The 16,798-nt window shown below is 42.0% G+C and overlaps 1 long non-coding RNA gene across 14 annotated transcripts in view; it reads right to left on the bottom strand.

Annotated features, from left to right (window-relative positions):
• Window positions 1-16,798, bottom strand: part of LOC113459698 (uncharacterized) — a 201,238-nt gene that overhangs the window by 92,582 nt on the left and 91,858 nt on the right. The window contains exon 5 of one of the 14 annotated variants that reach the window (XR_012579177.1): window positions 970-1,126. The exons of 11 other annotated variants lie outside the window; for them this stretch is intronic. This is a non-coding gene — a long non-coding RNA (uncharacterized LOC113459698). Of the gene's footprint in view, window positions 1-2; window positions 1,127-10,690; window positions 16,792-16,798 lie in introns of those variants that run through there. 2 more of the 14 variants (XR_003381188.2, XR_012579182.1) reach the window with 2 other exon arrangements.

Here is a 16,798-nt window from a genome sequence, read left to right as displayed (position 1 = left end):
AAAAAAAAAAAAGAAAAAGAAAATAGAAGAAACAAAAACAACAGCAGTAATGCGAAATCAGAGGCAGCACAATTTTGCTAGAGAGTCACATCCATCCAGACAAAATGACCAAAAATACTCAAATCAGCCCTACAATTTTCACTTTTCTGCAGTGTTTTATGCAGATGAAACTTGAAGGCTTTTGCAAATTTTTACAAAGAATCCAGTGCAATGCTGTGGTTTGATCTATGCATTGAAGAACATCAGTTTGAATATACAAGGGTTTGTATTCCTCTCATTATTTGGAGAAGACTTCTTTAAAATCAGTCTGAAACCTATATATCCACTATGTTTTTGATGATTAAAGCATTAATGGATTAGGTAGTAGTTCAATACAGCAGGATTTCTGTGTTCCTCCAATGTTTTATTGAGTAAAATGGAGAAAGATAAACCAAAAATGAAGGGTGATTTTGCTCTAAAATCATGCAAGGGGATTCACCAAAACCATGCGTTTAAGTCATGTAATTAGTATTTAGCAGCCATAATGAGGAAATGAAGAGGGGCAAAATAATGCATGCCATATATAAATGTTTCACAACACCTTGTCAGGTATAAATCTTACCTTACATATAAAGGAGCTGTGATACAGAGCTTATATGATTTTCTGAGGAAATTTTTGTCAGGTGCAGATATTCCTGTCTTCTATTATATTGCTTTAAGCACTAGCTAAGTTAAAGATGATCATAGTCTGCTGAGATTTAACTGGGCTTTTTCAATTTTTTTTCCTTTTAATAAATAAGTGGAGGATACGTTAATGGAGTTGTTGCCCAGGGCAGCTAGAACTGGAACAGGAATCAAGAGAGACTTTCAGAGTAAAGATAGAGGTGAAATGAAAATGAAAATATTAAAACAAAAAAACTTTAGATAATCATACAGTTTTTAAAATATTGGGAGAGTTGGGGAGAAGGGGAAGGTCTTCTAAAAGGTCACCTCTAGTGGCTCCATCATCCAATGCTGGATTATTGTTCTCAGCTTGACCCTGTGGGTGTCACAATGGCTTCTTTGGACCCATGCATCTTTTCTCAGATTTTTTCAAGCTTGGGAATGTGACTGAGTTATAAAGAGCTACCAAGCTGTGCTGAAGGTCCTGGGAAGAAAGTACAAGGTATACAAAATATAAGGAACCAACTGGCACAATCCTGTTCTAAAAATTGCCCTCACTATGCATTCTCACTCAGGCGCTAATTTTAGGTAGGAGAATTATGATATCCTACAGTATTGCATCTGTAATTTCAGAGTAAATTGTGCTTTTATAGGAATGAAATACAATGTCTTTGACATAGCCATCCTTCTTTGCCAGTTTTTGACATCAGTTTAGATTTGGACGAGAGTGAAGTGATTAAAAGCAGCAAGTGGTCTAATCATCCTTCACTCAACCTTCTTAACACAATTCACTACTAAGAATACATTTGAAGATCATTTCATTATTTTTCAACACTGCTGAGAAGATGGCAGAAGCATAAGTTTGTCTGAAAGAACTACAAGAGAGTAAAACTCTGCCTGTAGCCTGAAAAAAGTTATTTTAAAAGTATTTTTGGGTGTTTTCTCAATATATAGATTCAAAGGACTTTTCAAATTAGTATCTCCAAAAAACAATGAAAATCCATATTATGTGAATGATGGCATTGCTTTATTAGCAATTATCTTATTGTTCCTGTAATTAACTGAGAGCAACTAATCACACTGATACATCTTTTGAATAATTGACTGATTGAGGTAATGACTAGCTTTCAAACGTGTTTGTCACTAATTTGTAATTCACATAGGTAGAAATGTGCAGTAAAGTTGATGGCTGCTTGGAATCTGAAGTAAGAGAACAATCCTCCGTTCATGTCTGTGTCACACTGCTGTGATGAAGCAGCTTTTTAAGTGCTCCTTGAGGGAGTTTGCACATTTGCCACTTTGTCATATATACACTCAACTCTCTTCCCTCCCAGGAGACTGACTAAGGTGTGGTAAGCATTCTAAAAGGGGAAAGATACTCCTCTGCTTATCTGGCATTTCCTTCATATGCTCTCTGAATTCCCCTCTAGTAAAAGATGCCAAGTTAACAGCCTGAGAAACTGGAATTTGTGTTTGTCCAACCAGACGATGGGAAAAACAGAAGCTATCTGCTTTATTCTATAGTTGGCTTTAACCTTGAATATTTTGACAGCAGACTGGTGACTTTGCTAGAAAACAGAGTTCCAAGGCAACAAAAAACCCCTCACAGGTTTTATCAAATAATTTTAGCCAGAAAAACTAGAGAGAAATGCAGCAAAATGTAATATTGTATATCAATATTGCTTAACTATCAGAGTTTGCTTTTTCATTTGATCAAAATGTTAGAAGAGGATGAGAAAAGAAAAAAATAACTGGCATGAAAGATATAGAAGCAAGCTCATGTTCAGGTGAAAGTAGGGTGCTCACCAGCACTGAGTGTTCATAAGCCTCAACATACTAACCCAGAAAGAGAACTCCTCCAGGAGGTGACTCAAATTCCAGGTGCCCCTGCAAAGGAATCTCTGCTTCCAGTGATTGTGCAGTAGGCCCATGTAGACAGGCCAGCTAAATTAGACATGTCTCAGCTGTCTCAAATTCATTGGTGTGACCTCTAAAACCGTGTCACTCTGCTGAAATTAATTATTGCAGGCTAGTAGAAAAAAAAAAAAAAAGGTGGGGGAGCTGTCTCTCTAAGACTGAAAAAGTATCTCTGTTCAACTCTTCTTTTTTTAGGAGGGAGGGAAGGAAGGAAGGAAGGAAGGAAGGAAGGAAGGAAGGAAGGAAGGAAGGAAGGAAGGAAGGAAGGAAGGAAGGAAGGAAGTGGCGGAAGGAAGTGGCGGAAGGAAGTGGCGGAAGGAAGGAAGTGGCGGAAGGAAGGAAGGAAGTGGCGGAAGGAAGGAAGGAAGTGGCGGAAGGAAGGAAGTGGCGGAAGGAAGGAAGGAAGTGGCGGAAGGAAGGAAGTGGCGGAAGGAAGGAAGGAAGTGGCGGAAGGAAGTGGCGGAAGGAAGTGGCGGAAGGAAGTGGCGGAAGGAAGGAAGGAAGGAAGGAAGGAAGGAAGGAAGGAAGGAAGGAAGGAAGGAAGGAAGGAAGGAAGGAAGGAAGGAAGGAAGGAAGGAAGGAAGGAAGGAAGGAAGGAAGGAAGGAAGTGGCGGAAGGAAGGAAGGAAGTGGCGGAAGGAAGGAAGGAAGGAAGTGGCGGAAGGAAGGAAGGAAGTGGCGGAAGGAAGGAAGGAAGGAAGTGGCGGAAGGAAGGAAGGAAGTGGCGGAAGGAAGGAAGGAAGGAAGTGGCGGAAGGAAGGAAGGAAGTGGCGGAAGGAAGGAAGGAAGGAAGTGGCGGAAGGAAGGAAGTGGCGGAAGGAAGTGGCGGAAGGAAGTGGCGGAAGGAAGGAAGGAAGGAAGGAAGGAAGGAAGGAAGGAAGGAAGGAAGGAAGGAAGGAAGGAAGGAAGGAAGGAAGGAAGGAAGGAAGGAAGGAAGGAAGGAAGGAAGGAAGGAAGGAAGGAAGGAAGGAAGGGTGTAGTCATAGTATCCTATTTTAGCATGCAAAACATATTTTTTCCCCACACACATTTAGGTTGATGCCCCTGCCTGTCTTGGCAAAACCAAAACAGATGATGGCTGCAGCATTTTCATCACCATGGGCCTACCATGGATATCTTCAGGCCATTGAAACTCATGGATGAAAGAATTTTTTATTGTTCAAATCATACAGCTTGGAACTTTACTACAGGGCCAACCACTGTCTGGTGGGGAAAGGATCTTGTCATAGATTTCAGATTTGGATTTGCAATTACAAAGTTAGAGATGACTCTTCTGTGGGAACAGAGAAAGGAAAGTGGGATAAATATGGAGTTACCGTTAGTCTAGAGAGAAAACCAAGCATTAAACAGGAATAACTTGAGAGGTGGCTTCGTCATTTTGGGAGATCACTCCAAATTCACAGCAGAAACACTACTTGAGAAATGTCTTCCATAGCTGGATGAAGAAAAAAGGCAATTACATCTGACACAGCTAATTCTCACCACTCCTCTGACTTGAATGGTATGATTGTGAACAACTAAGAGTTGACCTTGAAACAGTTTTCATATTTGCATGGAGTGCTCTGATTTGGGACTGCAGATGCACAACTTGGCCAGATGTCAGGCTGGATGGTGTGAATGTTGATTTGCTCATCCCTGCCTGCAGGTACCGGGGTGGTTCCTGTGCACAGTCTCAGGGTCATGGTCAGCACTTCAGCAGGGCTGCAGGCACAGGGCTCCTGATGAAGGCAAATCCCAAAAGCTGACACAGGGCCCTGATCTCCACTGGCTGGTGAGACATCCAGCCAAGAGACAGACACCTCTAACCACTCACTCACCCAGACAGGACATACTGAGCCTAGACTTCGTATGGTCTAGGCTTTGTATGTCATTTGGCACTCCTCAAAACAAATGCAGTTTAGCCCTCACCACTCTTGTGCATTTTGCCTGCTTTTGTAACACTAACATGGAACAACCTCTCTCAAGCCCCTGGTTTGAGCAGTCTGACCAGGTGTCAATTCAGTTTTCAAAATAGAATATCCAACTTTAAAGGATCAGAGAAAAATAATAAAATCCCATCTGTCTAACCAGACACCAATCACTGTGTTATCTGAGTGCCTCACAAATAAAGCCTGTCATACAGAACATTTGTAGCCATTTATCTCAGGAATGGTGTTTGCATATCAGCCTTTATCTCCGGATTTTGCAAATTACCTAAAGGCATTTGAATCAAGGCACAGAGAACAAGGTGAGCAGTAATTGCAGTCATTCAGACCTCATGACACTTTTCACAACTGTCAAATAACAAAGTTAACTAATGAGATAGTCTGCACCTGTGAAAAGGTTCATAAAGAAAAAGGACCCTATCTTCTCTTCCTACACTAACCATTCAGTTAATTGCCAAAAGGCTCCAGCTGACCATCACAGAAAGTCAATTCTGTGCTTCTAAGAGAACCTAAAGCAAAAAAATCCCAACCTGCCATGGAGACAATGTATAAACTCACAAGAGAGTTTAAGAGCATGGCTGTTGGTCCAACCCAAAGTAGGATTCAACAACAGACCATCCTCAGCCCTGTAACAACCCTGCACCCAGAGCAAACTAATTCCACTTTTTCCTCCACATCTCTACATTGAAAATGGAAATAAGAACATTTGCTTTACTCCCTTTGACATTGTGAAGATTTTTTTTAAATTGCTTTCAGAAAACTGACAGAAGACATTTCTGAGTTCTAATTGATCAGAAGCACTTTTTTTTCAGATAACAGTACAAAAATAATGCAAAAGCAATATGTGGCAGAAAAGGTTTCAAGTTTGGATTAAAGCTATGTAATTTGGATTAAAAGTACGTAGGGTGTAGACCACTGGGATGAGCCCTCCTGCGGGAGGTATTGCAGAAACACTTCCACTTCCAGGGAACATGCTGTACTACTGCAGAAAATTTCAGACCTTGCTCAAACACTGACCTTTTTTTGTCTCTCTCTGACTCAGTTGCACCCCAAGGGGCCTGAAGTCTAAGTGTTTTTTCAAGCAATTATACATGATTACATAGTGATGCAGAGTGCCATAAAATGAATGAGTGAAGACATTTGCAAAGAAGTGCTCTTAAAATCCTTGTGATGGTGCACAATGGAACATTTTATCTACACTCCATCTTCATATTTCCTAAATTTACATCATACATCATAGCTGTATTATAGGCAATACAATCTATTGAAGTATGCATTAATTAGCTTGGCTTTTCTTCTAAACAGAGGTCATATAATTAATTATTAAGCAGTCAAAGGAGTCAGAGAAGTCCTTTTTATCATGTTCTGCTCCATAATCTTCCTAGTGCAATATCTTCTGGGGAGGTGCAAGGACCAGTCTTAGAGAAGTCAATAGGCATATTACTATTCTCTAGAAGTTACCATCGAGGTAGCCCTGGCAGCTATGAGCCAAGGTCTACATTAAACAAGGCCTGTATCTTCAGGGACTCTGAAGGTGTCCCATCTATTCAAAAGGGACAAGCTTCTACAATATTGATGACACTTTATGTGGCAATACTGTTGAGCTCTGCAAAGCAAGGACAAAGGGCTGAAGGTATCATCATGCAAAGGAGATACATTACTTATCCTCTTGGCTTGGCTACTCACTGAAGTAGGAAGGATAAGAAAGGAGATTCATTTATATCGCCTGACCTACCTCATATTAAGTGCAGCCACATTTTCTTGTTTGTGGTAAATGCAAGGCAATATTTTCCTGCTTATAAATTTGTATTCCATCATAACTGATGGAATCTTGTTTGTAACAATTCCCCAAATGCCTGTTCCTTAGAGACATCGTCTCACCCCTTATGGTAAACTGCCAGGGGTTGAGACTCTTTCTGGGGATTCTTCTACACCCCAAAGATACACACATTTCAATACATTAGGAAAAATAATCCACTACAGACAGAAAATTTATGTTTTGTTCAGAAAATAAAAGAAAAAAAAAAAGGACAAATCAACAACTGATTCACAGTTTATGACTTGCCAAACATTTTGCTTCATACCCACAATCTGTTTACATGAATTGCTTTAGTGTAAAAGTCAGAAAGTTAATTGCTCAGTTTCAGGAACCTTAGATAAAAGCTGGTTCAGTAACTATAATTCACTGCAGCCTACCAGAAGTCTCGAAATAAATAACTTTACACCAAAGTAATTCTACTGCTCTCTGATGCTTCACAAGGAGCAGAAGGGGTTTGAACCAAAAAGAGCTTGTTTTATGAAAGATAATGTTCCTGATTGTAATTTATTCCAATCAAAGCTCCCAAGCAGCACAATTTCTGAGCTCTTTATTTCTCTGAGTGTCCATTTCAGGAACATGCTAAAGCTTGCATCAGGGTTTTCAGAAAAAAATGCCTGTGCTGTTCTGCTCCCCAGCCAGATTCAGCAGTGATATGCTTTAAATGCCAGCACCTCACTTTTGACAGTCTATGTTTTTCTACATTCCACTAGAGTCCAGGAGCCTTTAAGATAATATCCAGAAGTGATTACATCATGTCCTTCCTTTTACTTCCCATAAAGTGAAATGTCATCTCTATAAACCTCTACTCCCTTTTAGGCCCTCTGGGCAGCATCTCACTCAATTCCCTTCAGATCAAGGGTCTGCAGCAGCAGCAACTCCCCAACATCCCTCTGCCCTTTGTCAGCTGCTGCTGCCAGACTGGACAAGGGCTTTGTGGAAGCTGCAGATGCATCCCACAAAAGCTGTGTTGATGCATGAGGCAGGGTGGAGATAGAGCCCAAGCCCAAGCAAGCTTTCTGCCCTCCCTGTTGCATGGTTAGGACCTTTTTTCTTCTCTGCCCAAGAACAGCCTCTCATGGGGACCTGTGGGATTGCTGACTATACAGGATGGCTTCCAGCTCCCACAGCAGCCCCCCATGAAGTACGCACTTCTCACAAAGCAAAGGCCCAAGGGCCTCTCTGTACCTGCAAGAGCTGGTGGAGGGGCCTTGGATTACCACATTACAAAGATGTCACTCACATCCTCTTTGCCTTTGTAGCATGTTTGAACAGATCTAGACAATTGAGTCGTCACCTTGAGCTGGTGCACTTTTGTCCCTTTACAAATCCCAGTCACCTCTGCCCAGGCATCAATGGGATGTGCAATAACTGTATTGCAGACCTTAAAAATAACAGTCTAGGCTTGTCCATGAATGCCTGTTATGGATATTGAACTCAGAAAATAGGTACTTCTCACTTGTACTTGGCCTTTCTCTGTGGCTTCTTTGCTTTGATAGACGTGTTTCCAATACCTATTATCTTGTGTGTTTGTACTATAGTAAGTAGCCACAACTGATTTACCTTTCCTCTAGCATTCACTGCTTTCTATACTACCATCGTACCCCTTATTCATCTTTTCTTCTGAATGAACAAAGGCATTTGTTTAAAAAACAAAGAACAAGATTACTGCTGAAAACTACTGTGAATCTTTCTTCCCTTCGCTGCACAGCCTCCACCTATAAACCTTTCCTCAGCTATCTACCTCCCATTTGAAGAAACCTTTCTAACCTGGCCATTTTCCTTTCTCTTCCCCAACATCATCTCTCCATGACCACAGAGCAACATGACTTTCCAGCACCTTCATCTTCACAGCAACCCTCACATCCCACACCAACCCTCTCCCTCTTTGATTGCCTTGGGCCAAGAGGGATCCACAAACAGCAAGCAGCATTGTAACAAATAATTGTTCATCAAATGCTTTCATCTTTTTAATGAATGCACTTTGACAACCAAAAACACTGAAAAATGTCCATATCAAGTCACCAGCAAGGTCTGACAAGCTGTATGTGCCCCACCCAAAATTGTAAACTCACTATGAGGCCACAGGTTTAAGGAGCCACGTGTCAGTGAGATGCTCACGACCACGACGCACGTGATCCTTCCTTCTTGTGAAAAACAGATCTTTTCCTTGGCCTTCTCTGAAGATGCAAAATTATCAAGCAGGAAGTGAAGAGACTTAAGATATAGAAAAGGTTATAATTATAGAATTAGTACCATCACAGATGTCTCCAAGAGCAATTGTACTTAGGAAAAATGTTTCTTAGTGCACATAGGAATCCTTGCAAACTGAAGAATATAATTCACTAGGTACCAACTGACTGTCAATGACAACTGTCTGTTTGTTCTCAATTTTTATTTATTTCTTCTAACTCAGAAAAATAAATCTTGTTTTGACCCTCATGCATGACTCAGTGTTCAGTACAAAAAGCAAGTTAGTAGCAGCAGTTGCCTCAGCTGGGAAGTACTCTATCTCACCCCTTTTGTAGCAGTAACTACTTGGTGTGGTGAAGATAAGAGAAATGCTATTCAAGAGTTCAAATGCTCCCAGTGAAACTAAAAATTAGTGCCGAAAACAGCCCCAAATTGAAGGCCAGATGTCAAAAAGTCTTCTTCAAACCATATGAGGGGGTAGAAAAGAAGCAGAGGAAATGAGAGATAAGAGGATGACCTGTTCTTTCTGTGCTTTTTCACTGAATGATTCCAATATACCTAAAGCTTTCTTTTTTTGAAAGTAAATAAAAAGTTGCTTCAATGAAGGCCATCCCCTACAGCCACAGGATTCATTCCTTTAAAAAAAATTAAAAAGTTACATCTTCCTTTTGCTAGTCTATAAAGGTAAAGGAAATTAAAGTTACAGGGATTAAGCCTGCTGTGACATCTAGGCATTCATTCATTCATTCATTCATTCATTCATCTGCTGGCTGAACTTCAGTCGGGTTGCAGGGCATGGCCCAGCATGAAATTTTGAGTTCATCTCAGAAAGGGACAAAGTGGTGTCCCAGCTTATTTCCTGTGGGCTAGAAAGGGCATCATCATTGCTCATGGTGACCAGAGCTGTAAATGTTAAAACCTGAGGGTGTTGGTGAAGATTATATTGCCCACAACTTGACTGCCTTGGTGTTTGCTGAGCAGCTGAGGTTTTGCAGCCCCATCTAGATCCCAGCAGTCTCATTGGACTTACACGCACATCCACTTTGAGAGCACTGCTCATGTTAAAAAATGGTAATGTTAGGAGAGGAGTGGAAAAGAGATGTAAAGGTTCTTGGCACTACAGGAGGATTTCAGCTTCCCAGCAGCAACACTGGTTCTGCAGGGACCTCCACTCTGGAAGAGAAATAACTGCCTAATGGATTTCAGCTCCAACTAAGGAAGCAATATTTATGTCACTGCATCTCCTAAAGGGTGAAATACCTTCATGGATTTAAAATCGGCTTAGTTAGTGATGGAAATCTGTCTGCTCTAATGTGTTCTTCAGGTAAATGTGCCTTCTCTTAGTTTAGTGTACCTGCTTAGTCACACGGGTTTGTGTGTGTGTGTGGTATATTTATGCATACATAAAGTAAATTGCACTCACACAGAAATAACATCTCCTTGGCCCTCACAGAAACTTAAAACCATTCTTTTGGTTGAGAGAAAATGAGCAAGGAATCGATAGGGCACAACTTTACACTTATGCAATCTTCTGTACTTTCAAACCTTTAAACTACATCTTTATTGGCAATGCACTTTGAAATTTCTGAAATCCATTTATAGATGGAAAAATTCTTAAGGACTTTTCTTATTTTCATTTGATCCACAATACTGCACACCAAAAGAGAATATTCAGAAATATTTCTGTGAGAACAAGGAGATGCTTCAGGCTGTGCACTCAAGAGAACCACAGCTGAGGCAGGTTTCCATTTGTCATTCTTTTCTGGCAGTGTGTTTCCTGCTTGCTGTATCTTTATCATGGGAAAGTAATGTGCAGAAAGATTCCTACAAAACCCCTCGTCCTAGGTGACTTGGTGATCACAATAGATTTTAAGACTCTTCTCAGCTTTGGACCGTACCAATATAGATACCTTACAGCTTTGTGAGGCTATAACTATTCAGTGAAAGTATTCCTTCCACTAGTGGTGGTGGTGGTGGTTTTCTTTATTTGTGGTTAATATGATTACTCTTTATCTGAGGTTAGAGGAAAACAATTTTTCCCCTGTTGATATTTGCGTTGGGTTTTTTGGGTTTTTGGGGGTGGGGTTTTTTTGGTTTTTTTTTGTTTTTTTTTTTTTTTTTTTGTTTGTTTTTTTGTTGGTTTGGGGTTTGGTTTTTTTGGGGTTTTTTTGTTTTTTTTTTTTTTGTGGGGTCTCTTTTTGTTGTTGATTGGTTAGTTGGTTTTGGGTTTTTTGGCACCTTCACCCAACCTCAATCTGAAAAGTACCCTCTTCCTCCTATTTTAAAGGGACTGTTGTCTTTATGTCAGGAATGCAATTTTCCTCTTCCCACAAATAAAATTCCCAAATTTCACCTCATTGCAAGGAACCCATTGCAAGAAAGGAAAATAATCTCTCTGTTCATATCTGCAGGGAAAATTTAAGTAAATGCCAAATGCCTGCCTTGCTGGACATGAGCCAGCCCAGGACTAAAGTGTGATTATTGCAGTTAAGTTTCTGAAAAACTGTAGTTCAAATCTTAAAAAGAACACAGTAAAATCTTAGGTGACTTGTTTTTTGGGAAAAACATGCTTGTGAAATAGCGGTGATGAAACTGCAGGGTAATTACGTGGGAAAGACACAAGGAATTTCCTTTGTCCAAACTCCTGCTGAAAGCAGGATTAGTCAAGAAGTCAGATCAAGCTTATCAGGGCTGTATCCATTTAACCTCCCTCAAAACTTCCAAGGATGTCGCCTGCTCAGCCTCTCTCAGCAACCAGCTCCACCCCCTGACTGTTCTCACTGGGAAACATTTTTTCTTATTTCCAGCCTGAGAGCCATCTCCTTTCACTAAATCACCTGCACATTCAGCAATGGGCCCACATTTTTCTTGTTCATCCTTTTACTGCTGAGTTGCACAGAAGCTTCTATTGTTTTCCTTGATATCCCTCACAAGTATCAACTCTAGCTGAGCACTGCTTTTCTAACACTGCTTACCAGCCCAGGCAAAGTTTCTAAATCCTTTCTTCGAGCCCCTCCTTGCTGTCCACCTTCTGAATTCAGTCATCTCCTGGCCATGCCTGACCCTGGTTCCCCTCACTGTGCCTGAGAGGAGACGGGGCAGCAGTCAGGGAAAGGGGTCAGGGGGAAGGAATGGATTGGACAAGAAGTCAGGAACAGCAAAAAGCAAAGCTCATCTAAGCAGAAAGAATTCTCTGTGTTTTATATTCTGGGTATCTGACTTCATACTCTGGAGCCTGATTTCCTGAAATGCTGAGTATTCCAGCTGCAGCTGAGCTCAATAGGACCTGAACTCTGCTTTAAACAGATAAAGCTGAGAACACTGGAAAAATCTGGCCATAGCTGCCTCAGACTGAAAAAGGAGAATTTTGTCTGTGAATCTGTAAAATAGGGCTAATAATATCTCTCATTCTCACAAGGGTCTTGTATAAATAAATGCATTCATTGCAAAGTGATCAGATACCACATGAGGGATGAGCTCAATAGAAAAGCCCAGGAGGCAACTGAAAATTCTGTCTTTACAGAAGGTTTTGAATGGTGTGCAGCAAATAAGGCTTGAGTCCTCTCATCTGTATAATATGGAGTAAACAAGAGACTGAATAACTGCTGATTAAGTGAGCAACATCCATCCTGCATGATGAATGAGGTGTGGTCCTTTGGAAAAAATCTATATGCAACTGTGTCATTAAAAACTATGCCATGATACATAGATGCAGTGGAGTGGACATTTATCTCCTGATAATCATTGTAATTCTGATACTTCCTGATTTTTTTGTAAAGTGACTGCAATCTTAAAACTATTCTTTTAACATAATTTCTGCACACACTTGCATTTATATTTATTTAAAACATTGTGGTTTAATACAGCTTTGAACTGGTCTATTTTTGGCATGCAGACTTATTCCAATAATTTTGATAAATCAAGGAATACTGTCACAGCTTACATTTTCTATTTGTTGCACTAGCTCCTCCTAGTTTACATGAATCCTTCTAGCCTATCTGTGGTTGAAAATTAGCTTATTCTAGGGTTTAGTAGTTTCCATATTTAATCCATTACATCAATAATTGCATTACAAATGTATGTGTTAAATGTGTATCTGGCATAAAACAGGCAATCCCATTACTTAGGGAAGCTGTATTCATGTCTGCATGCACAGAAAAATCCTGGGTGATGTGTTTGTCATAAACACTTGTAATGAGAAAGGAAAATTGGGTTGTGGGTTGCTAGAAGGAGTTTTGCTATAAATTAATAAATTGCTTTCTTGCTATAGAAAATTTCAAAAATAGGATGCTTTCTAAAGCAAGATGCAATAATGATCTCAGAAAGGAATTTTGCTTCCTTTAAGCCAAAAGAATATTTTTTTACTTCCATTTCAGTTTGGTCAGGCAGCTGCATTCAAAATGTGTCCTACTATAGAAACAGAGTAATTTTTGGGTTACTTGCAGTCTGGCTAGGCTTAATATTAGCTCTTGTTTGAAATGGCACTGTACTATCCTTTTACAACTTCTGTTAAAAGACAGCCCACTGCAGGGGATTCACCCATCAGCTCTTGGGGCCGCTGCTCTAAGCACTTTACCCGGTTTGCAGCAAGACTTTTTACCCATTCCTATTCATAGCTGCCAAAATAAAATGGTCTTTGTTCTGTCTACCACTTGGGAGCAAGGCAAACACACTGCCAAGCCAGCAGGAGAGCACACTGCTGCACCTGAGAGCTAACAACAGGCTCCACCAAAACCCTTCCAGAAAGAATTCAAAAACCAACCCCTAGTGTCTGCTGCTGCTAATTATCACATCATTAAAGCAAATGGGTTTCTACAACCAATAGCAAAAGCATGTTTACAAGTTGGAATGTCGGAAGACACAAATAAGTGTAATCTACAAGAAGGGCTTTAAAGTTCATACCCGGTCAAGTCTAGCAAGAAGGAGAGCAGATGGTATGTCAGCACCAGAAACAGCAGCAATATTTTGGTATTAACCTGGCTTTTCTGTAACCAACAACGTGCAGGGATTATCAGCTTTCAAGAGTTTGTTATCCTTCCTATGCTTTAGTGTCACGCAATTTCACAGGAGCTGCATATGATAGACAATGCTGCTGTTCCTCCTTTGGATTTTATACTGGAATGTTATTGGAAAATTCAAGAAAGACCTGAAGATGGCTGTCACCCTAGGACAATGGCTTAAGCTTTCCACACCATCCTTGTCATCAGACCAAGAACTTCTGCAGGCACATGGGGGAAAGAAGCATTGCGTTGATGGGGGAGCAAGTATATGAATATTTTGTTGTCCTGGAACTTTTGTTCCTCGGGAGGTTTTAAGGATCCTGCCACACATTTACTGTCAGATTGAAGTCCTGTTGCTGAAGGGGTCTCTACTCTCTCATTGCCCACTCTGTCACCTCCTGAAAGCTGCTGTCCCTGTGGCTGAGGTGACTGGGTGGCTTTTGAGCCAACTCTTGACCATCGCATTGTGCTGGGCTGTATGTTGCCATGAATCAAATCAGATTAAAATCTCCTTTTAGAAGCCTGGCAGTTAACTGCACAGATTGAGGAGAAGCCCCACAGTGCATATTGCAGGGACAGACGTTTCCCTGAAAAGGGCCAGGCAGAAGCTAGAGAGGGAAACTGCCTGCCACAGTTCAATCTGCTTCTGAATGCACATCAAAGTCTTCAACGGCATATGATGGAATCATAAAAAAAAGATGAGGAACTTACACAGAATAATAAGATTCATGTGATAACCCAAGACTAATATAACCTAACCTACAAGATCCCATTCCTCTCAAGAATTATGTCACTTTTTCCAGTGACACGAATCACATAAGTAATCATTGCTTTTGTGAACAAGGAAATGTCATTTAAATCTAAGCATTTAGCCTGTTGAGGGGAGCTTCCTAGGGACTGGTAGAAATTAAAACAACGGTAAAAGCATTGAAGGATTTTGTTTTCATTGAAACTACAATTGATACTGGATAGTATAAATATTCATTTCCAATTTAAAAAATAGAAATTTAAACAACAGGACACAAAACAAGGAAGTGAACCAACCCCAGATAACATCTTTACTCATTTCCTTATCTTTAGTCTGAATCAAAGTGCAGAAGAGAGGGAGAAATGTTTAAGCTAATAGGAGACAATTATAGCAGTCAAGCTTTTTCATTCCCTTTCTGATATGTATTTGCCACCCAGACAATAGCAGGCAGGATATGCCATCCATTGTTTCATTAATGATAAAGGTGGGTGGAACAGGGGCTGCTGCCTGATCCCATGACAGAGAAAAAATCCCTGTCACTACAGTGTGCTGGAAACCTTATGTCTGACAAGGTGTCTTGTGCCATCCCTTCCTGCAGCATCTGCCAGATGAGGGGAAGTGGGCTCCCACTAGGGCAGCACTGCAATTTGGACAGAGAGCAAGGCTCTCTCTGGGGCTGGTGGATGGGTTTCTAAGGCCAAATTCCCTCCTGCTGCCAGGCCCAAACTACTCTCCTCCATGCTGGTTTGAAGCTTTCAGCATGAGACCATTCTCTCCAAACATAATCCAGAGATATGAAAATACTTTAAACTCTGCAGTCCTTTGCATGATCCAGGATCCCCTGGGCTCAGCTGAGCAAAAGGGATGAGAATCTCCCAACTGGAGATTGCACAGGCTCCAAATACCACAGGGTTTGCTGCAATCTGTAACCATCACTAGCCCACCAGTGCAATGCCTGAGCCTGTCAACCCTTTAGCCCCATCCCAGTGCCTGGGCTGCAGCAAAGAGCACTGCAAGGACAGCTTTGGAGGTGTCATGGTTTGAGCCTGGCACAGAGCCAGTGCCCCCCATGAAAATGCCTTCACCCTGGTGTCTGCTGTGAGATGTGACCAGGAATAAGCAAAACAGGCTCCAACTTAAACATAAAGAACACTTTATTACTTAAACTACAGGAAAATAGGGAAAGACTATAAGGAAAAGAAAAAAAATTGAAAACCTTACAAAAACCATTGTCCTCCTCCCCACTACCTGACTTTCCCAATCCGATACATTCTCCCAAATCATCAACTGCCCAGCCTTGGCCCCACACTTTAGTATACTCAAACTGCAGTTCATGAAGAGGAAAGGAGTCCTTCTTGTTCCATAGGCTTCTCCTGGAAACACACTGAAACCTCGTGTGCTTCCTTGTCACTTCGGCACCGCCCAGAAAAAGTCCTTTTGCCGCTTGTGACATCTTCCTTCCATGCCCAGTGCTCTCACCACTGAGGCATGGCCAGAGCTGCTTTTAGGGTTGTCTTTCAAGGATGCCTTGTCTCACTCCAAAAAGGCACAGTCTCTGCTTTGGGACATCTGTCCCCCCCATATTTTTCCAACCCCCTGGGGCCGGGGGGTCCTCACGAATGAACCCTCCTGGTTTTGAGGCACTGCCTCCCCCTAAATGCAGTCTGTGTCACAGGAACAACTGAGTCCATGGCCACAAGAAAAGTCCAGCCAAAAGGCCACTCCAAATCATCTCTCCCCATTCAATCATCTCCACGTTCTTCGGGCCAGGTCCTTGTCTCATCTCATCTCTTATCTCCCTTCTTATTCAGCTTCGAGGAGGATTAGCATTTTTGCAAGGCCCCAATCATGAAAGAAAGGGTTAAAAGTTTTCAGTCTCTGTCTATCTCAGAATGCTGGTACTCCCACAGGTGCTGCTGCTCCGCCGGCCAGGCTGCACTCTTCCCTCCCCTTTCTCCTCCCGGGCTGGCTGCTATCACATTCGCCGGCTCTCCTCTCTCTCCCTCCTAGGGGGGGAGCGGAATGGCTGCCCGATGTCTCTTGGGGCTCCGCCACCCTTCCATCCTTGAGAACTTTCCCACCCCCATCTCTGTCCAGGCTCCGGGCCTACCGCATGGCTGCCCCTCCCCCCGCCCAGCAGCAAGGCTGGACGGGGGAAGAGATCTGACCTCTGCGCTGCGACGTCCCAAGAGAGAGATCCAAGGGCAGTGCCCTGCTTTTTAACCCCTGTGTATTCTCGGAGGTGTGTCCAAACCCCACTGGCTACACCAGGTGTCAGTCTCAAACCCAAAACCTTCATTGGTTTGACCACAGCTTCCCAGAATTCCCACTTCTTCCTGGTCAAACCACCACAGGAGGTCTGGGGAGCGCTGATGGACAGGCACATCCTCTGCTGCTGGGGCACCCAACCATTTGAGGAGGCTGTGTGCTGACCAGGCTGCCCTGTTGCTGTGAGCAGCCCACCTGCCAGGAGCCGTCCTGCATGGCTGAGCAGAGGTTATTAAGATATATGCCATGGGAAACCCCTTGGAAAGGGAAAGGCAGCAAAAATCTGTAGA

The sequence above is a fragment of the Zonotrichia albicollis genome, chromosome 2, assembly GCF_047830755.1.
Source record: "Zonotrichia albicollis isolate bZonAlb1 chromosome 2, bZonAlb1.hap1, whole genome shotgun sequence".
Taxonomy (NCBI): domain Eukaryota; kingdom Metazoa; phylum Chordata; class Aves; order Passeriformes; family Passerellidae; genus Zonotrichia; species Zonotrichia albicollis.
This window is presented reverse-complemented; position numbering and strand designations above follow the sequence as displayed.